Source organism: Halichoeres trimaculatus, unplaced genomic scaffold (assembly GCF_033239565.1).
Source record: "Halichoeres trimaculatus isolate MK-OKI-2021-1 unplaced genomic scaffold, fHalTri1.1 fHalTri1_scaffold_13, whole genome shotgun sequence".
Taxonomy (NCBI): domain Eukaryota; kingdom Metazoa; phylum Chordata; class Actinopteri; order Labriformes; family Labridae; genus Halichoeres; species Halichoeres trimaculatus.
The window spans coordinates 7,033,106-7,055,927 of NW_027437191.1; the positions used below are offsets into that span (position 1 = coordinate 7,033,106).

Consider the following 22,822-nt stretch of genomic DNA (forward strand, 5'->3'; position numbering starts at 1 on the left):
TGAGTGGAGCTGGGTGACAAAAATAATAATATTTTTTTTCTTTTGAGAGTCTAATCACCTCTTAACTCTCCCTCCCGACATATTTTACAATACCCGAAAATATACACGAGAACAGCAGCTGTCAATCATCGTTAAACATTACGTAAAACCTCGTTTTTAACCTCTCATAACTAATGAAAACGAAACTCTTCAGAAAAAACGAGGACTTGAATACAGACAGCCAAATGATATCTTCAAATCAACAGAACAATCGGAGAAACATTTCTACTTCTAAAGTTTGACCACAGCTCATCTTGAATGGCTGGAAAGCCAGATTTTTTAACCTATACTGCAGCCAGCCACCAGGGGGAGGTTGCGAGCCAAGCTTGCAAGCGTCAATTTTTTTTACAGTCTTTGATTGTATCCAATAAAAAGTTGTCTTGAACAGAGAAAATTTGTTTAGATCTGATCTCCATTTAATTCCAAAACAAACACACGCCTCACTAAACGTAATTTACTATCAAAACAGATCCTCCTCATAGTATCTGTATAATCTGTATAATAACATTTTAATTAAGATGAAATACTCCCAGCTTTATTTTGCTTGATTCTACTATGATGAAGACATAATGATGTATGTTTGAGCAGTGCTATTAAAGGGTAGTGAGCAAACTCTTTTGGCATGTCGAGATTTTTGCTTTTATAACCAAGAGGTCTAAAACTTTGAAGCATTTGTTTAAAAACTGAAGTACATGGAGGCTCTGCTTGAGGACAACGTGCCATAACTGGACTCTATGGTCGAGTCAAACACACTGAGAAACAGACTTAGAGCTGGTAATCTCATTTCAAATTGTGGAGTATGAACAGACAAATATATAAAAGTGAGATTATTTTAAGATCATGTATAAAGGTATAGAGACTTCACAGGGCCTTTTCAGAATGCTAACTTGTCTGATTAAATAAAGTTAACGCTGCTTCTGTTTCTGCCAAAGTGCCCACAAGCCTGATTTAAAGATGATGTCAGAACGCAGCAAACATTCCTGTTTACTGTCTCCTCTCTTCTTCCTCTGAGCAAGTTTGTTATTCATGTCAGAGTAATTTATTGTTTCTGCTTGAATCCATTCAGACTGAGATGATGAATCGCTGCAATAACAGGAAACAGCAGGGAGGGACGACATTAAGGAGGATCAAGTGATTATAATACATTCAATACTAACACAGTAACCAAAAGGCAACACAACAAGAAAACAACTGAAACCTTAAGGTAAAAGAGGCAAATGAATAGAGGCTGAGGATGTAAATCATCCAGACAAATCTGCAGCTTTAATCATGAGCATGAAAATACAATAAATCCCCTGAAAATACTCTGATACCAAACACATACACTCTGAGGCTCTGTTTACACGACTACGTTTCACCTTAAAATGCTAAAACACAGTGAAAAAAATCTGTGTTTACATGGAAATGCTAAGTGACTGAAAAAGCTGTAGTGAGCATGCCAGGCCTGTAGTTGGCGCTGTAACTGTCTTGTCCAGAAGCAGCTTTTGGTAGATGTCCACCAAAGTAGAGTTGAGCCAATAATCTGGGGCCAGTTGTTCAAGGAATGCAAAGTGGATATTGTGAAAATGTCTGACATGTTAAAAAAAGGCTAAATGTCCAAAAGTCAGCGAAATAAAAATCTAAAAAATGTCTGTGGCTCTCTGTGAAGCAGAGTCCAGCATTTTTAAGCTCTGCTTATAGAAGGGAGATCTGAAGTTTTTCTCTGGTATTCTGCAGTTTGCTCAGCTTGATTTGTCCCTCTGCCAGGAGTATCCGTGCTTCTGCTCTTTCAGTTTCTCTTCGTTTTTACTTTACTGTACTGAAAAGCTTCATTGATAGCCTAACTAACTTTATCTACTTTTTCACTGTAATGGTTAAACAAGTCAAGTTCAAGATACAGATAAAAGTATCAACACCAAATTGTAAAAATGTTGTTTTATTTGACAAATTTTAAAGTTTTGCTCCATTTTCTTCCTGAAATCCTGCCCCCTCTTAGGATCAGGGTAATCCTGTTTTTTGGATCAAAGTGATCCAAATCCTACCGAAAAGTTCTGAACAACACAAACTGAAGGTTTGATCCGGATAAGAATCCGATTGAATTACCTTTGAACGTCTGGCCCCTGGGGCCAAAGTCCAATTGGATTGGGTCATCAGATTAGATTAAACTCTGAAAAAGGGTTGTTCAAAAGGGAAAGAAGGATTTCAAAATCGGACGAGATCATGTATTCCAGTTCTAGTTTTAATCTGAGAAAGTGAAAGAAACAGAGAGAGCAGAAGCACAGATACTTCTAGCAGAGGAACAAATCAAGCTGAGCAAACTGCAGCAAACCAGAGAAAAACTTCAGATCTGCCTTCTCAAAGCAGAACTTAAAAATGCTGGACTCTTCCTCACAGATCAAGAACTCTGATTTTTTTTTTAAATATTTTGCTAACTTTTGGGACATTTAGCTCCTTTTTTTTTTTTTTTTTATTTACATTTTAGACGTTTTCAGAATATCTACTTTGTATTTTTTGTGTGATCCAATCTGGCGTTACTTTGAAAAACAGGCATAAAACTGAGACAGATCACCTGATCCTGGATAGCAAGAAACAGGATTTCCAAATCCGTATCCTTTTGAGCCGAATGACATTTTTTTTAAGAACTGGCCCAAGTGTATTGGTGAATACTAAGAGCAAAAGTGTAAACGAGAGGCCAAAACGCAACAATACTTTTGTGTTTTACCCTAAAATCATTGTCATGTAAATGTCCCCTTAGATCAACGCTGACTGAGTGAAAACACTCTAAAAAAAGAAACACGGACACTCTGAGACCAAAAACACAACAATTGAAACACACCGAGAACAAACACAGACGCTCTAAAACCCAATCATAGTGAGTTTAAACACTCTGATACAGTCAGGTCTAAATATGCCCGTGATTGTGAACTCAGAAATGTATAAATATTAACTAGTTTATGATGTCTCAGAAACAGAAAATATAAATTGTGTTACCCTTTACAAACCTCATGCAAATGAACCTTGTGAGCTCTATAGGGAATGTAGCAAGTTTTTTTTGTTTGTTTTGTTTTTTACTTACACCTACAGTGTACCTACAGTTCTGTCAGACTCAAATTATTTACATAAAGACAAAGGGCTCTAATTTCGTAGACCAGGAGCAAGCGCAGGCGCACCTGCCCTGCGCCGGCCTTCGACGCGCGGACAGGGCGAGACCGGTGCACTTTGCAAGTTTCTTGCAGTGCCAAGAGAGGCGCAGTCAAGGCGCAGAGCTGCGCGTCCATGCCTCGCTCTGTGCAAATGGCAGAGAGGGAGAAGAAAAGCCATGAGTGGGTTTAACACAGTCGAGCACTGTTTTCACCAATCAAATGAGCGCCTCTCCACACCTTTAAATGCATTGCGGCCGAGGCGCAGCGTCTGATTGGTCTGACTTCTCCCCAGCACGCGGGAACAGTGTGCTGGAAAGACCCCATAGTGGAGACGGTCAGAGCCGCTGTCCCTGCAGCAGGTCAATGGACAGAGGGGCACATCGGAGGACAGGAAGTGCATCACCGTGTGGGCCAGCTCCAGGGACAGATTTAATCTGTTCCTTTGTCATTAATAGGAGTAAAAAATGAAGAGACAGTTACACAGCTGGCTTATCCATTCAGAATACTTTTGATCCACCTGCACTCCTGGTTTGTCATCGCCAAATAGCAGAACCTTTGGTGATATACTGTATACTCTCCCAGTGTCTCTGCCTCATCCTCCTTACAACAATGTACTCCATCTTTTTAGATCAGGTTAAAAATAAAGACTAAAACAGAGAAATATGGGAAATCACGGGTAAATCCTGAGTGACACACATTTATTTTGTCTCTTTTTTCTTCGTCTTTTCTCTCCCTCTTTTCTTTGAATTAAATGAAATGAGAGAACCAGATATACTCAGTATCAGATGTTAAGGCTGTTTATTGTTTAATTGTAAGATGTGCATCAAACTTCCAGCTGCCGTCAGGTTAACTTTCCATTATGACAAACAGCTTTAATCTGACATCAGATGTGACGGGACAGTTAATATAGATATAAATGTATACGCTGGTTCAGACAGTTACATTAAATAGTGATTGCTGTGAATGTTTACTGCATTAAAATGTGCCTGACACTCTGGAAACCTGCCTCTGAGGCTTTGATGACATGTGCGCACATGTGCGCCTGTCACCAAATTACAGCTGTGGAGGGTGCGCTCCGCTTTGCGCCGAGGATAGACCAGGTTAGGGCTGTCGAGCTTTCAGCGCACTTTTTTGGCACAAAACTGTCACTGCGCCAACATGAATCTGCTGACACCTCCCCCTGGTGCGCCGTCAACTCCCCCTGGCGCACAGTCACACCCATCTCTGCGCAGAAGGTCTACCAAATTGTCAAATTGGCAGCGCACGGCGGTGCGCCGCACGAAATTAGCACTGCACCGGCTGCGCCAGGCTTGCGCCCCCTGCGCTGCGCCACGAAATTAGAGCCCAAAGAATCAAGAGGAAAATGAACAAGAGACCGAACTAATGGCTATTAATTTTCTATTCTATTTTATTGAACACTTTGAATTAGTATTTAGTTAGATGATGAACCTGACCTAAACTTTTAAAAAGACTTGGTATTGATCCTCTGTTGTATTGATGTTGTGACAGTATTTTGGGCTTTGAACTCACATCAAACACTTTTTAAATCTTTTCACTGTCATTAAACTCCTGTAATGTGAAGTAGCAGAGAAATCTGAGCTGCTGCAGCGCCTGATCAGTGAGATATCCCTTACAGGGGCGATTCTGTCAGTTCTGATCTGAGTACTCTCCTGAGGAGGAGGCGGGACTTTAGAATCTTAGCCTCTTAGCAGACAGCTACAGCGTGATTACCTGTCAGTGAGGTCAGCCATGCCCATATAAGGACAAAACTATTACGTTTGATAACTTTGAAGAAACAAGAAAAAATAATTATCTCTTATACAGTTTGTGACCCAGGCTGTAAACATGTTCATTTTTGCTGTGAAAATCAGCTTTTTAAATGGTTGTGTATGTGGTTTCTTGTGTCTGCAGTCAGCCTCAAGTGGACACTTGATGAACTGCAGTGTCTGGCTCTTCCACATTGGCTTTATATTTTTAAACTGTGGGTTGATAAAAACAGGTTAAGGGTTAGCAGGGTTCGAGACATGCTGTATAAAGTTAAAGGATGTTTAGAAAACTAGAAAAGGGTCAGTTCTTTTTAGATAATGAGTATGAATGTCAAAACAATGGCTGTTTCAAGTGTAAGCAGTAGAGATGTCAATAGCTCAGGAAGTTCCTGAAGAAAACACATGTTTGAATCTGAATTAGGAGGCTGATAAACAATAGCACAGCGGATGGAGTGACCAACTGATCTGAAAACTAATTCTGTTCCTCCATCTCTTTATGTAGATCAGAAATGCTGCAGGAATTCATAAATTATAAATCATGTCCTCTGCTGTTTCTACTTTTTTACAGCTCAATCGCCGTTTTTATTTTCAGTGTCTCCCAAAGATTTCTCCACTGATCAGAAGTGATGTTCTTAAAGACAGTTATTCTACAAAACTCTATATTTGTTTTTGTTTTTTTTCTTTCTCCCGTGGTCTGGTCCTGGAGTCTAGCACCAATTAGCCCGATTTATCCGACAGTGTGTCTTTACACCTTACAGTGAGAAACAGTGTGATAAGGGAGGAGAAACCTCAGCTGACACAGTGGGTTCAGGGATGTGAGAGACGGTCTGTGTAGAGAGCTGATTGGCTTATTCTCTCAGATAGCAGCTGTCTGACTACTTTAAGGTTAAAGGAAAGAAGACTGCAAACAGGAAGTGGATGCCTACACCAAAATACCTCGAAGTAACATCCACAGCAATAAGGTAAACTGGCTGAGCCTTGTGGAGCCGCGGCTCGGCTCCCGTTAACGATAATGTAGTCGGCCTGGTGCAGCAGCGGTCTGATGAGTATGACGTCGTGTCCCGTTATGCGCGACTATGCTCAACGAAGTTGTGAAGATGAAAAAAATACCTTATCATGTGTCGATAGAGTGCGAAAAGTGAATTAAAAAATTAATAAACAATGTTAGCCTGGGGAGGGGAGAGCAGCTTATAATACCCTGGGGGAAACCCTGTACTGTTGTGTAGGAACCATGACACAGCGCGTACCGGAACAAAATGTTTTAATCACTCACTGACTTTGCTAACATTACTATGCTCAGGCCGTGACTAGCAGAGACAACCATGCTAATTAGCATGCTTGCAGCAGTAGGGCATTATAATTCATTATATTGTGTTGTTGTTTTTGTTGTTTTGAGTGTACGGTGGTTGTAGCCAGAGGCTATCAACTTCACTCCAGTCGTTGTGTGAGAGGGAAGTGGTAGCTGGCGCTCGCACTCCGTAAAGCCAGGTCAAACCAACCAATGGAAACTATTCTCTCATCCAACAGCGTAGGCCCCGCCCATTAAGTGCAGTAGAATTCGCAAGTAAAACTTTGGAATTTGCAAACAAAAAGGACTGATTTTCAAGAGAAGGTTTTCAACCTGAAAGCAAAGAGGACTGATTTATAAGCCAAATGGAAAGAAATATGTTTTCCGTTTTTATTTTATTCAATTGCAACCTGTTGTATTTTGATTTCATTTTTTTTCTCAATTTCAACCTGTTCTGTTTTGATCTCAACTTTTTTTTTTTAATTTCTCACCTATTCTCTTTTGCTTTCAAATCTCTTTTTTTTTTTGTTTCAAATCTATTCTTTTTGATTGAATAATATAGAAACAAAATTCTCTCCATATACACGTTCCTATACTCTCCTGTGTTGTGTCTAGCCGTACTCCTGCTCTGAGCGGGACGATAGTCGGTTCAATGAAGGCTGAAGACCAGCGGCTGAATAGTCAGGTTTGAACTTACATAAAACACATTGTTGTCTGTCTGCTATGTTACCCTGTGGTTGACTGGCAACCGGTACCGCCCGTCACCCAGTGAAAGCTGGGACAGGCTCCAGCACCCGCCCCGCAACCCTGAAAGGGATAGCCGGTATAGAAATTAGTTATTACATATACATATACACGCCCCTACATTTCTTACTGGGAACTCAGAGGATCCTCACCAACCCCTCTTTGACAATCAAAGATGGCTGCCCCCCATTCTAAACAGTTATCAGTCTCCTGTAATAATCATTTTATAAGCACTTCTGACAAATGTTTGTGACACTTAATCAGTCGTACATAGTATAGTTCAACTTATATTTGTAGAAATGCTGCCACAGTGTTATTTACACCCCTTGTGTGGTATTTGTGAACTAAAACACAGGGCTTGCTTACAATGCCTAACACAACGGCCCTGGTTAGTCTGCACGTTCTTTTTCCAACTTAACGCTGATTTGAAGAAGACGTCACTCCCAGTTCCTTCTTCCCAGGTTAATTGAACACATCACCACAGGAGAGTCCATGGAGGTGTAGAGGGTGTCTGAGAATCGGTCGTGTCGCTCTGAAGTGAAATTGAATTGTAAAACTGAATCTGACTTTTGTGAACTGAAATTGGATTCATGTGTTTTTGAATTTAAATTCTAAAAAGAGTTGAATTTTTATAGGTAAAATACAGTTTCAAATTCAATTTTAAAAAATACAATTCAATAGAAAAAAATTCAATTTCAAAACATTAAATTACACTACACATCATGCTTTTCAAATTCAGTATTTTAATTCAAATTCAGTTTCTGATAGCACAAATTTAACCTCATATAAACACTGGTCTGGATGGAGACTGAATACTCTCTTTTTTTTGGAGTAAACTTCTACATCTATGTTTCCAATCATGATCCAGACATGGCTATATAACAAGCTCGATGTAGATTGTTGAGCACATGACCAATCCAGCTGGTCATCCAGCCAGAGATGTTCACAAGTCTAACTGAAGTCTTAAGTCTGGAAAAAATAAATCTCAAGAGCTTTTGTCATCTGTTGCTATCTGACTGATAAGAATACTGCACAGCTAAACCTATGAAGAGCATTCAGAGCATTTACTGTGTTATTATCACTCCTCTATTAGTATAGAGTATCAGCACTGATTTGTTGTTTGTTATATGATCCTATCCAGGTGAGTTTTCAGGTGCCTGACAAAGTTTGACTTGGTGGATCCAGCATCTTTTCAGATGTTGTCCTGTTTAAAGTTTTTTATAACCAAATGTAATGACAAAAAGTACAGCAGCAGCTGCAGGTTTGCCACAAGTTGCCATCGTCGTGACCCGATGAACAAGTGATACTGTGTGATGCAGCGAGGCACACACTGATGAGTAAATTGGTTACCATGGTTACCATGAAAAAAGGAAGGAATCACATTAAGCTCTTCAGAGTTTCCTCAACCTTGATACACCAAAAAAAAAAAAAAAACGTAATGATTGTTTACGGGTCCCAAAACAGGAGTCAGAGTCAAGTCTCAGGCTTTTGAAGTCTTTCCTTGGAGGTGTTCAGCTGCAGATGTTTTGAACATCTGAGTTTTTCTGCATGTGTCAGAGTTCTACCAAGGTCAGAGGTACACATGGAGAACAAGGCTAGAGAGAGTGCAGGCCCCTGTGGTGCTCCGATAAACAGCCTGCCCCACCTCTGTGTGAGTTATTTTTTGTTATGTTCTTTCCACTACAATGGGACCTCTGGCAGGCTGTTGTTTGCAGAGTAACCTTGGTGACATGACCTCAAATAAACTGACCGCTGCCCAAAACTGACTTTTCTGTGCTGGGTTTAGAAGACAGAAGAAGTAGAAATTAATCATCACTGCATTTATTTTACATATTAACACTGAACAGAAAAGTGTTGTGTTTATATGAATCTGTCAGCTGTAGGTTTATTACCTCACTATGTTCTCATTTGGGAGCACAGGAGTCTTAATTCTCGATTTTCCGACAGCACTTGAACGCAGCAGCGCGCAGACGGATCCTGCAGGAGGAGAGACGGGCAGAGGAAACAGAGCGCGTGCGGGAAACAGAAGTTCTCCTGTTCTCTCTCCACGCGCAGGTGGATGACACCTGACTCGTCTCGTGGATTAAAACACGCGGGAGTGACAAGTTTATCTGGGGAGAAAACGCAGATCTGTGCAACAGGAGCGCAAAAGACATCAGCCCTGATTCAGAGAGTTGGCAGACGGGATGGAGGAGAGGAGGAGAAGAGGAGACAGGGATGGTGAATGAAGATCGACGGTGAGTGGATTTCACTGGAAGCTGTGCATCAATGTGGAAAAATAGATCGTAGTGTAGTGTGATGCGTTCAGGTTTCCACAGGTGTTTCTGTGTCCGTCAGTGAACAGCCTGCTGCTCTAACTGTGATTCATAAAACAAGTCAGATACTATCAGTCTCCGCTGCAGCTGCTCGCACAGCGCCAGGTGATGCTCTCAGGTGTCCACAGAGGACATCAGGAGACACACCACCAAGCAGATACATTTTATGGATCAGGGAGCCTGTGGATAGTTTTATGAATGATTTAATGAAAAAATAATAATAATGACAAACTCTAACAAAAAGGAAACGTTAGAATAATGGTCTAAGATGTTTTCATTCATCTGTGAAATTCTGGTTCTTCATTAAAACTTACATTCTGCTCAAAGAAATCGTTTGACACAGGTTGGGAGAGGTAAGATATGTCCATTTTCTCTGCTGGTAAGGATTTCTTGTATTTATTCTGTAGTGATGGTGGACACTGGAGTCAGAAGGTACAAGTGCAGCAGAGCAGGAGAAAGCTGAACAGGAGAGTGATAGAGCATGGGCTAAAACACGAGTTAATCTGTGTATGATAATGTTGATTCCAACCCACAGTCAGCAGTTATTCTGCAGTGGTCTGTTCAAACTTGAGAGTCTATCAATAAAATGAAGAGTGAGGTTACATCAGCTCTGCTTGGTGAGGTTGGAGTTGGTAGATGAGCTCTGGTAGGACAGAACCAGTATTCAGTTTAAGTTACGGACACGTCGGTTCAGGTCTCATGAAGATTAAGCAAATCAGCTCAGTGATGTGTGGGAATATTGCAACACACTACCAGACCAGTAGAGGGTAGTAGGATAACAATGCAGGACATCCAGTAAAAATGACACCATGGAAGTAAGCCGCCATCTTTATGTGTTAGCATGTTAGCATGGAGGATATTCAGCCTGTGCTGGTTTTGATTATGATTTACTGCACTGCAGATGGATTTGTTGACACTTGAGAGGAGAGGAGAGCAAGTTGCTCATTCATTTCAAAGAGGATATTTTCTGTTTTTTTTTAAATGTCAATCTTTGTTGTCAAAAACATGAAGACTTGGGAGAGCAAATGTTTTGGCTTAAAACCAGTTGATCGATAACTTTTAGCAGGATGCAATCATCTGATGTGGATATTTTTGAACACACAAAATTTAAATAGGAGGCATCCCTGAGGACTTCTTCTGTGTTTGAACAGCTGTTGTAAACTGGATACGTCCACTGACACGTTCAGCTGAAGGTCTCCAGTTTACAGGGTCACTCTTTTAACTGGAACACCAGGAGCTGACAGAGACAGATTCACACTATCACCAAATTAAACATAATTATGGCCATGAGTTTAACGTAACAGCTAATTTAACAAGAAGTCAAAGATCTTCAGTTGCTCTGTTAAGAACAGGAATCCTCCCACTTGCTCTTAAAGTTGGCAGATTTAAAGACATCCAGGAGGAACAAACTTTGTGACTTATGTGAATTAAGTGAAGTTAAAAAGGAAGCATATTTTCTTCTGTACTGTCCTTTTTACGATGAGTTGAGAGCTCCTCTGATGAATGAAATGTACATTAAAAGTCCTGATATGTGTTTGGGTACTGATGATGATGTAATTGAAATGGTTGTTTAGTTAAAATGTTTACAAGTTGGCTTCCTTTGTATCCAGAGCCTGGAAAAAATGCCAGGATAGTTTATTTTTGTGAGATTATTATTATTATCTATTTTTTTTCTTTGTAAACATCAACAATGATCCCTGAACTTAAAAATCAAATCAAATCAAATCAATCAAATCAATCAGGCTTAAAGAAAACCATTGTTTAGGAGGTACTAAGGGGCCGTTTACATGACAACGAGTGAAACGCAAAAGTTTTGTTGCGTTTCAGCCTTGCATTTACACAAAAAGTTTGCGTTTTAGCCGACCTAAAACGCAAACTTTTGAAAATGGATTGTTTCCTGAAATGCTGTCGCAGCGTTGCCATGTAAACAGTTAGCCAGCATTTTCAGTGGAAATGCTGACATCACACTCTGCTTCATGCGAGTGCATCCAACAGGACAACAGTACCATTGTTACGATCGTCATGATCTACCGTGTTGTGCTCGTGCTGCTCAATCTGCTGACTGTCTATACAAAATGAGCATCTGTTGCTCCACTTCTGCTCTTTGTATTCACCAATACACCAGATGATCAGCCCAACTCTACTTCAGTGGAGATCTACCAAAAGCTGCTTCTGGACAATCATCTATAGCGCCAACTACAGGCCTGGCATGCTAACTACAGCGTTTTCAGTCCCTCAGCATTTCTTAACGCAGATTTTTCTTCACTGCGTTTTGGGGTTTTCAGGGTGCTCCACTAATCAGAGACTTTCAGCTTTCAGGCCCCGCCTCCCAAAGTTCCTAGGCTTCTGGAAATTATTACCCGCACCTTCGGCAGGGCTGTTTCAAGGGTTGATTCCCCCAGAAATAAGTTTAGACCCTAGCTCCTGCCCTTCAACAGCACTGAAAAACAAGATTTTTTTTAGACGGAGAAGCTCTGGCTGATATTCGAATAGTTTGACCGCTGGCCGTACTTTCCAGCAGAGGAACGGGGCTGCAGCACGGTTAGAATGGCCTGTGTGACCGCACCCTAACAGAACATTACCTGCTCTGTCACACACACATATATATATATATATGTCGGTAGAAGTAAATCTAGAGGTTAGACCTCCAGGTGTCAGGGAGTCAATACAATGGATTGTGTTCTACCTGATTTTGCTCTTCATACAAGTTGTTGATATCTTAGACTAGTTCCAGTTTGTTAAACACTTTGAAGCTTGTTGTTTGATTCAATTGATGAAGAAAATGCGCTGCACTCCTCTCCCCACTGCTCTAAGAAAGACCCATCCTGTTCTGACAGCGAGCAAGACAGGATTGTGTGTTTCTGGGGAGCTAATATGACGCTTCTCCAGTTACACACTTTTAAAATCTGGCTCACTTTCACCAGAGTCTCAAAACATGGCTATCCCTGCTTTAATCTGCCCTGAGATTCATTTTTAGCTGATAATGAATCCGCTCAGGCTCCAATTATCTGCTGAATCTGAAAGTAAGAAGGAGTTTATTTGATGGATCCCAGCCATGATTACTCATAAGCAGTGAGATGAGTAATGTGTGAGTTTATTCTGAGGGCTGTAAGGTTGAGCTGAGCTGAGTCAGTCCTGTCTGTCTGTCTGTCTGTCTGTCTGTTTCATGTCAGACTGAAGTCCAAAAGGTGAGGAGTGAAGCTGAATGGTCATTCTCATAATGTGCTGCGTTTGGTGAATCGACTCAGGAGGAGAGTGGGCGCACTGAGTCACTGAGCGTGTGTGAAAGCACGCTAACTGAAGACAGAGCAGACAGTGAGGAGAAAGTTAGAATAAAAGTTTAGGTACTGGATTTAATCCTGATCTAACCATTTAAGTTAAAGATCAGGGCCTGTTGGGGGCGGGAAAAAAAAATGATTCACAGAAGTATCAGGATTCTTCAATCAGGATGTTTTATGTTCAAAAATCAAGTTTCACATTTAAATCCTTTGTTTCAGTCTTTGTTTGTAAGCTTGGTTGGAAAGTAGTTACTGCTGTTCTCTGTGAAAGGGGAAAATGATTTTCTCTGACCTATGTGATGTGCATTTTTTTTTAAGATATGGCTCCTGGTATGGTCTGTAGACTTTATCATCACCATTCAATTTTTTCACATGGTCTGGTGTTAAAAGCAATTAAAAACCAGAAAAAGCGGAAATATTGAAGAATCGCAATATGAAATGAATTGTAAGTGCAGCCATCAGCAATGAAAAAACAGACTGTTTGTTCTAATGGTGAAAAAAATGGATAAGGTGTATGCATGATCCAGGTTAAAAGAGCATTAACTGCAATGGAGGTAGACTCCAGCATTACAGATGCTAACATCAGGATTACAGCGCCTGTTTGGCTGTTTAAAGGATGGTGGACGTCATGCTTTTCTGAGTAGATTCTCATTTATTCAGATCGTGTTTTTCTGACGACTGTTTTGTTTATCAAAGAAAACAGATATAGAGATCAAACAAATTCTTTGGAAAAGTATGATGATGTGGAGCCATAAAGCAAATTTAGATTCAGGAGTAGGGATGGTTACCTTTCATGTTTGAAACGATACAGTACTGATGCCCCATAACTGGCAATTGGTATCGGTACTCAACGGTACCAATTTTAGGTACTTTTTTGTGTTTATATAGTAAAAATTAGAGGTGTCCCAGTCTGATATTGATATCGGATATTGGTCGGATATCAGCAAAAAAACAAGTATCTGTATCAAATTGGAATGGATCTTAAATCTCCGATATAAGCAGTTTCTGTTTCCCATTGGTTAATGATAAATGGGTCAGTTTTTCCTCATACCTACTGTTGCTGACTACTGTTCTTTGTTTGAATAAAATCACTTAATCAAGCCTTTTCTAACATGACAGACATACTACAAAATAAGTAATAAAAGTATGCATGTTTAATGCTGATATCGTATCGCATTAATATCGGTATCGGCCAATACGCAATGCTGCAGTATCTGTATCGTATCGGAATCGTATCGGAAGTGAAAATGTAATATCTAGACATCCCTAGTAAAAATATCAATTTGTTAAATAATAAAATGTTGGTTTTTTTTTTTTTTCAATTTAACATATTTATTCTTCAATATATAACTTGTAATGCTGTGTTCATGTCCAGCATGGAAAATCGCACACTCACAGTCACAAGGATGGATTGGGGTACCCAAACATGGTACCTTGTGTTTTTACGTGAATCAGTACCTGTTACTTTTAACATTATTTGGTTGGTACCTATGAAAGTACTTAATTTGGTACCTTTCTCTATTCAGGATGCATTTTTTAGTAAACAGATGAGATAAGGAAAGCAATTCAAGTCTCAAACTGCTGTCAGTTTTTTTGGTTTGCTTTGCTGTTTTCGTCTGCATCCTGCCAAGATGTTTGTGGTGAAATGTTGGAGTTCGTCAAACAGCTGCTTGTAGAGATTTTCCTGGAGTTCCTGGAGCTTTGATGGGGTGCACGTTCTACAAAGCAGCTTTCATTTTGCTTATTTTATTTTAGAGATTATGCGCTCAGAAACACCTCACACATTTACTCTGTTAAAGATCTTTATCCAAACATTTCCCCTTCTCTTTGTTGTTCGGCTGACTAGCTGATAACAGCTGTTTGTTCGTTCTCTATTCTTGCAATAAAATTTCAATTTTTTGGGCTGAAAACTATTTCTTATTGCTGCTCCCAGGTTCATTGCTGTGCGTGCACAGAGTAAGCATGTGCATTTTGGTTTTGTTGGAGGGGTTTTCCAGAAGGTTTCCCTGGCCTATCATATTCTGCACCTGCCTCATTCTCATGGTGCAATTAGTTAATCAGCCAATTGTTTGCAGTCGTGCATGGAGGCTCAGGACTCATACACAAACGGGACCATTAGTCGTAAAGTACTGTTATGCAACGGCCCTTTTGGCCGTAGCATTAGTCGCATGCACAGTTGCTAAAAAAAGGCCAGTTAACTAATTGCACCATTAAATTGAGGCAGGTGCAGAACCTTCTGAAGAACCCTTATCCAAACACACAAATTGAAATTGCACATCCTTTCTCTGCGTTAACAAGGACAAAAATGTTTGACAAAGACAAAAACTAGAGATGTTTTTGTTGTAAGTATGGTTTAGTTAGTTTTGTAAACTCATCATACAGTTTAAATTAGTTATTGTTTCTTGGTAAAGCCTTGTTTTTGTTTTTATTTTTGTTTGTATTTCAATTAATGTAAAAAAGAAAACTAGTTTTTACATTTCTTTTTCGGTAGTGATGATAACCTTGGTCCTCTTTGACTCTTCACTGAATGTCTTTCTCCAGTCTTTACATTCCAGGAGTAAAAGAAGAAAAGGTATATAAGCGAAGATATATGTGTGAAGAGGGGATGTCATGGCCACAGAAGAGTCTTTGTATTTGTGAGCGTATTTCACAACACATAAGCTGCTGTCTGATTATAAATCCACTTTTCTCTTCTCAAACTCCTCAAACACCAACATGACAAGGTGTGAATCATGCCCATCACAGGGAAGGTCAAGGTGCGCCACTCTCCCCGCCTCTGTCCCCGCGCTATCAGGGCTTACAGCACGGCACATATTATGGAAATCTGTTGGGCAGACTGGAATATAAATGGGAGAACATGGTAATCAGTCATGATCCCCTCAGCCTGTCACATTATCCTTTTCAAAATATTTATTCAGCCTCTGAAAAGATGACGGGGCGTCATGGATTGCTCATTGAATAGAGACGGCTTTTTAAAGGGCTAGTTGTGATGCAGGAAAAAGGCAGAAATGAAGCTTTCAAAGACAAATTTATGTATTTTGGAGGCACTGATGTGTGGTTAGATATTTGAGATGGCACTAAAGGAGTAGAGGAGATGGAGATTGGTGAAAAATTATTTAAGCCTGGTGAGCGTTTGGGATCCAGACACCAGTGTCTGTATTCATGAAGACTGTGCAGAGAAAACTGCTCATCAGTGCAATCTGGGTTTTTTTTCACTTCAGCAACGATTCAGAAAGTCCTTTAGTAGATTTTTTTCAGTTGTAATGATGCTTCATTCCTGTGGGGGCGCTGTGTGTGTTACCAAACTGTGATTCCTGTTGTATAGTGGCCCCTCATGATGAAATGTTTGGTGTCTGGATAAAAAAGTTGTGCAAACAGAAGAAAGGAAAGGCTTTATTTAAATACTGAAACTTTTCAGCAACCATCAGCCAACACCCCTTTCATCTCTGGTCCATCTGTGCTCTGTTGTATTTTAACAGCATGCTCTCTTATATGTCAACTCACATCATCTGTATGTTTAGTCTGGTATGTCAATGATACTCTATTTTTTACTAGGGCTGTCATTTTAACGTGATAATTAGATTAATTAATTACACTGAAAATTAAAGCGTTATAAAAATTAACGCAGATTAATCTGGATCCGGCGTTCAAAGACGCACTTATTTTCAAATGTCTGGCATTTACAAACCGTTTGTCCTACATGAAAAAAGTGGTGTTCTCGTCAGATTTTCAAATTTCCGATGGTCCCTGAATGTATCACACCTGACATCAGCAACATGCTTTGAACCGGGGGGAAGAGAGAGAGCTGTTAAGGGGACTGCCATCCACATCTCGTTTATTCACACGTCCTTTTTGAAAATCTACAGAAAATTTGCTCTAGCTCAATTCTGTAAAAAACGGGTAATTTTACACTCTTTACTGCACCAAACAAGCCCTGAATGATCGATAAATGTCTTGTATTTAAATTTAAAGAATTCTTTGAAAATTTCCTTCCATCATCCTGGTGTCATGTTTCAGCTTGGGGCTGCTCTGCACCAATCAGCAACAGTTTGTGTGTTCAGAGCATGTTAGACTGAGAATACTTCACTTTTCTTTGATCCAAGACTTGAAAAAAGTGTTTTGCACATAGTTCCTCACAGTATTTAGCCTTTAGCCCTGGTTCTCCTGACCTCATAGAAGAATAGAAGTTCATATTACAGTGAAAATTGAGTCCACATCGAGTAAAAATGTGAACAGAAGCAAGAAACGTCCCAAAAATCAAATCAGCTTATCTTAGGTGCAAGACTGTGTAGATTTTGTAAAGATAGAACCATAAAACTTTTTTCATGTGTTCCTTAAGCCTCAGGGTACCTAAAAATGTGTTGAATATATTCCCACCTTATTTTTAAATGTCTTTTAATGTAATTTTAATGTCCTGGAATTAGAGCTGCACGATTTGGGGAAAAGGTGCGATTTGCGATTAGGTGGACAATTTTGCGATTGCGATTGTGCTTGCGATTTAATAAAAAAAGTTGTGTCATGATGAGTCTACAGACTTGCTTGGTTATCATGGAGAAAAATCTGAATTGCATGTGCTGACATTGCGAATGCGAATGCGAATGCGAATGCGATTGCGATTGCGATAATCGTGCAGCCCTACCTGGAATTCAAATTCTTTATTTTGGGACCTTAATCAGATATGAGAATAAAATGCGATTAATTAGATTAATTAATTACAAATCCTGTAATTAATCGCCTGGCAGCACTATTTTTTACCTTATCTATTGATTATTCTGGAATTTAATCAAGTAATATTCTAATAAATTTTGCATACTTTTCTTTTTTATTAATTGAATTCCTGATCTAACAGTGCTAGTTTCCCTGATGTGGTTATATAAAGGATTATCTTCTCTGGGGTTCTTCTCTAGGCTTAAAAAGATAAATAAATACACAAATAAATAAATAAAAGTAAATTCAACTGGCTGGTGCATAAAAACTTTTAAAATGTATTTTCATTTTATATTGTTAAAGTAGAGAGTGAAGCGAAAGAAGATAATCTGTATGCATGCACACACCCTGGCCACCTTACCCGTGTCAGTGCCACCTCAGTCTGAAAGTCTGGACACGCCTCTGAACAGCTGCCAACAGAAAGCAGCGGGACCTGAACCCTGTCAGCCTGTCAGGTTTGTTCAGCGTGAGCTAAAGGAGAACTCCTCTGTACATTCCTGAAGAATAAGAGAACAGAGCCAATAGGTGTCACTTCAGTCAGCGTCACCTGCCCCGTCATGCTCACAGAGGTCAATGTCACAATGCGCCATGTTCAGTTCAGTAACACCATGTTCCCTCGACATCCTCTGCCATACGTCATGTGTTCACAGGAGCAGGAAACAAGAGGTGGAGGACCCAGTGGCAGATTTTACACACAGGTTTATTGAACTAAAATTAAAATCTGAAAACTCTTACAAAAGAAACAAAAAACAAAAAAAACTCACACAATGAATACAGGTGGAACCAGGAGACTCGAGACACCAAACACACAGCGACAGGCTACAACGATGATGAACTGATAAGAACTGAAGAAACACTGAGACAAAGACCATGTCCACACGTAGCTGGGGGTTTGAGAAACTGCATATATTTTTATGCGTTTCAGCCTGTCATCCACATGAAACCATAGCTTTACTTCGCAAAACAATGATGCCTCCCGAAAACTCTGGCCAAAGTGAAGATTTTGTAAAACTCCAGTTTCATGGCTTTATGCAGACGCCAGAAGCAGAGGCTGTTTGGTTAAAAAGGTAATTTTTGGTTTATATGGGCTTTTAATGGATTTATAGAGGTAAACGTCTTTTATTTGATTGAGATTTTCCCCTTTTTGCATTCAAACTTAAAAAAACTCAACTAAAAGGTCTGCTTGAATCATTATACTGATGTCATTTTATGCATCAAAGAGTTGGATTTCACATTAATAAAGTTATTTAGAGGAGAATTCAGAAAATTGAGATATATATCGTGTATCAAGATATTGAATTTTGGCCTTATCGTGCAGCCCTAGTTTGACATGCTCCAAACCACTCTCACCCATTTCACCCTCTCACGATTTGCCCAGTTCATGTGGACGAAAGTATTATTTAAAACAAATGAGGGGGATATTTATTTTTGTAAATACCCAGGCACGTGGCCTAAGTAGTCACAAGGACAATCAACACAGGTGTGAAACGAGACACAGCTGAAACACACAAGGAGCAATCAAACTAGAGAGAAAAGCAAGGGCTGTTTTCGAATTCACCTACTACATACTACATGTGAATGTAGTATGTAGGGGGCACTACATACTACCTACTACTTTTGCTTATAGTATGTAGTATGACTGTTCTGTTGGGTCTGTTTTGTAGTATACTACTCTGCTGGTTCCCAGTTTCAGATGCAGAACAACAGATGATGTCTTTTTGCCTTTATTATTTGATTGATTTGATTTTGATTTGATTTGATTTATTTCGGTCAATTTAACAGTGGAAAATAGATACTGAAAGTAGAAAAATACAAAGGCAAAAAACAAACAGAAAATGATCGAGTCGTCAAAAAAAAACAAAAAAACAAAAAAACAGAGACTGACCGAAAAGGTGTAGGCTGAAGCAGAGCTTATAACGCCTACCCTTATCTCAAAAAGTAAAAAAGAATGAAAAAAGAAAAAGATAAATCAATAAATGAATATATATATATATATATATATATATATATATATATATATATATATATATATATATATATATATATATATATATACATATTCATATGTACATACACATATACATACTCTCTCGCTCGTTCAAAAATAGGAACAATATGATATCTTCAGTATAATTATCTAAATAGCGTTTTGGACTACATCCATGTATACGTACACACATCCGAGTACACGAATATACATATTTATATGAAAATATATGAACTTAAGCATAAATATGTACAATGTACAAAATATTATATACAGGCATATAAATGTACAAAACAGTCTATGGACAGATCTCTGTATGTAGTTATTTTGTTAATCATATCACAGCAGTACCATCATACTTGATTTCTAATCCTACACCAAATGTTATCGTTTACTGAAAATAAATCTGAAAGGGATTTTTATTTTTTAAAGCTGATGAAAAAACACTTCTATATAATCCACGTATGGTTTAAAGAATGAAAAAAATGAACTAGTGATTTATACAGGCTAATGAATTTGTAGAAGTAAACGCCTCTTTAATGACTGGAAGTGACAACATTCACTGATCTTTCTTCACATTATTTCACTTCTATCTCATGGACGGTCTAATGTTAGTGTTGTGTTGTATTTATAATGCTGATTAATTCCAGTAGATGGTGGAAATTCACCAAAACCTGCCACCACATAGACGAACAGCATTAGCGCCGTGCATTGTGGGAAACAGTATGCCAGATAGACTGATCTGTTGCATACTGAGAAATTTTCCTGGATCAGTAGGACATCTGGGGACTTTTAGTGTACTGCAGATTTTGCAAGTTTTCCCAAACTGACTACTATATACTGAATTACAGCCAAAATAGTGGGAACTGCTGGTGTAGTGGGCGGTTTGGAAAACATCCAAGGCCAGGAGGGACAACTAAATGAAAAATACAAGAATCCTACAAACAGTGACAAGATGAATCCAAAACACAGAAAAACTAAGAACAAACATAAGACCTACATACGACAAGAACCAAATCAAAATGACATTAACAAGAACTATATACATAGACATAAACAGGAAACAGAAAATGCACAAGAATAACTCAGACTAACACATGAAATACCCATACCCAAGAAAATTCAAACTCCAGACAACACAAACACAAACCATCACAGATACCTCTCAGTGATGACGGAGTCATGAAACTGCTGTGGCTGGATTTTAATTGAAGGAAAACTTTCCTGTTTTTAAAATATAAACAAAAGAAACTTTTTTATTGATAACTTTGATCGACAAGATGAGCCATTAAAGGCAGTAATTACAAGAAAACAGGAGCTGCTCGATACCTCAGGATGTGGTAAATCGTCTTCAGTAATAAGTGAAGTATTTATAAATCCTCGCAGTGAACTCAAGGACAATTCTGACGTGGCAGAGCACGCTAAACAACAACACAATGGCAGGAAATGATGAAGAAGCTTGCATTCAATAAAACACACACTGTGTTCATCACCTGGAGCTGATGTCCACCCTCAATGAACAGAAAAAAGGACTAACAGTGTTAGTGCCGTGCAATTTTTGGCAAACTGCAGATTTTGCTCTTTATCACATACTATGTTTTGGCCACATCAGTGTGTACTGCTGGTATAGTAATCTCTACATACTACATACTACATTCATATGTTGTGTGTAGGAGGCAGGTTTGAAAATAGTCTATGATTCAGATTGACATCACTGGAGTATCTCCATGCTGATTGGCCAATGAGATGTGAGTGATTCACGGGAGTTCAGATTTTTCCATTTTTTTCAAACAGTAGTAAAGTCAGGAATTCATTGTGTGATACACAGATCTGCGTGCTAAGCCCCCTCCTCTACACCCTCTACACTTTCAACACCATCATCAAGTTCACAGATGATGCCACTGTGGTCGAACTCATCCCAGGAGGTGATGAAACAGCACAAAGGGATGAAAGCCAAAGACTAGCAGAGAGCAAAGACTAGTGAAAACAATCTGGCCCTGAATGCATCCAAGACCAAAGGAGTCATAGTGGACTTCCAAAAATAAAGCACAAGCTGCGTTTCCATTACACTTTGTTACAAAGTCAAAGCGATATTTCTGAAAATGGTACTGGAACTGTACACCAACCCTCCATCAGCAGAGCAGCCAACATAAGAATGACCCCTCACACCTGAACATCACATCTGAACCACTGCCCTGTGGAGGGCGGTTCAGGTTTATCCCATCACCAACCAGTTTCTATCCCAGAGCCATGCAGGTGCTGAACACTGCAAGAAACCCACTCAGTATTAAAAAATAAATGAAACCCAGGAAATGTTTACGTCTCATTGCACCTTCTGCTGCTGTTTGCACATTACATCTCTCCGAGTATTTATAACATTGATTTGATGTTTACATCTTTTTTTTCTGTTTACATCTCTGACTGATTCCCAATCCTGTACATGGTTACTTCCCTCAGTTACTACCTCCATGTCCACCTGGTAGTGTTTGTATCTATTACTGGTATGATTAGGCCTGTCACGATAATCAATAAATTAATTAAGCGAATGATAAATAAAAACGTCCTCGGTAAGTTTGCCAGCCTCGATAAACTGACACGTGCATGCATGTATGTTTTCCTCCTCTCTTTCCACCAAAGAGGCTGAATGAGAAGATGGCTCCAGTAAGGGCTTTAATTTGGGTGGAGGACTGCCCTGTGTCTTGACGGACAGCCAATCAGATCCTCCGGATCGAGCAGGAGTAATTTTTTTGGGTCTACCACTTGACTTTTTGTTCCATAATGCTCAGGATCTTTAAAAAATGTAGAGTGACTGTCTCACTGCGTCCAACCTCAGCTGCAATGGCACACATTCAGACCACGTTCAAGAAGAGACAGCTTCTTAGCTTTAGACATCAAGAGGGCATGACCGTGTGAATGCCTGACAGGAAATGATTTTTTTTAGCAGATTTTGGCTTTAACAGCCTGTGGTCTCGATCAGGTGATAAACAACATGTTTCAGTTTTCTTTTTTGAATTACAAGTTCCACATGTTTTTTTGTCGCACTCCACCATCTTGCTTTTGCATATTGTAGCTCTGCTTAAAACCTCATTAAGGTCCAAAAGTGCAAAATGCATTATATATAGTTATATATATATATATATATATATATATATATATATATATATATATATATATATATATATATATATATATATATATATATATATATATATTTATTAAGGGTGAGAGTGAGGAGTAGGGATAGGTCCCTTGCACGTTCAAAACGGTATGGTAAAAATGCCTGGTTCCCTCGCAATCAGTATTGGTACTCAATGGTACCAAATTTCAGCTCTTGTGTGACAATACATATTAATTTTTGTGATAATAAAATCTCAAAGATTTTCAATCCAACATATTTATTTTGCAGTTTGTAAACTTGCAATGCTAGAAAATTGCCTACTCTTCCAAAATCTCAGTCACATAGATGCATTTAGAAACCTAAACATGGTACCATTTGATTTTATATAAATCTGTACTCGGTACCATAGACAGAATTTAAGCAGCACCTGTAAAAGTACCTCATTCAGTACCCATTCC

General features: G+C 39.2%; 1 protein-coding gene across 1 annotated transcript in view; it reads left to right on the forward strand.

Annotated features, from left to right (window-relative positions):
• Positions 1 to 8,750: 8,750 nt before the first annotated feature.
• Positions 8,751 to 22,822, forward strand: part of htr1e (5-hydroxytryptamine receptor 1E) — a 43,850-nt gene continuing 29,778 nt past the window's right edge. Inside the window, exon 1 of the mRNA XM_074684699.1 lies at positions 8,751 to 9,196. The gene's annotated coding sequence lies outside the window, so the exon portion shown is untranslated. The remainder of the gene's footprint in view (positions 9,197 to 22,822) is intronic.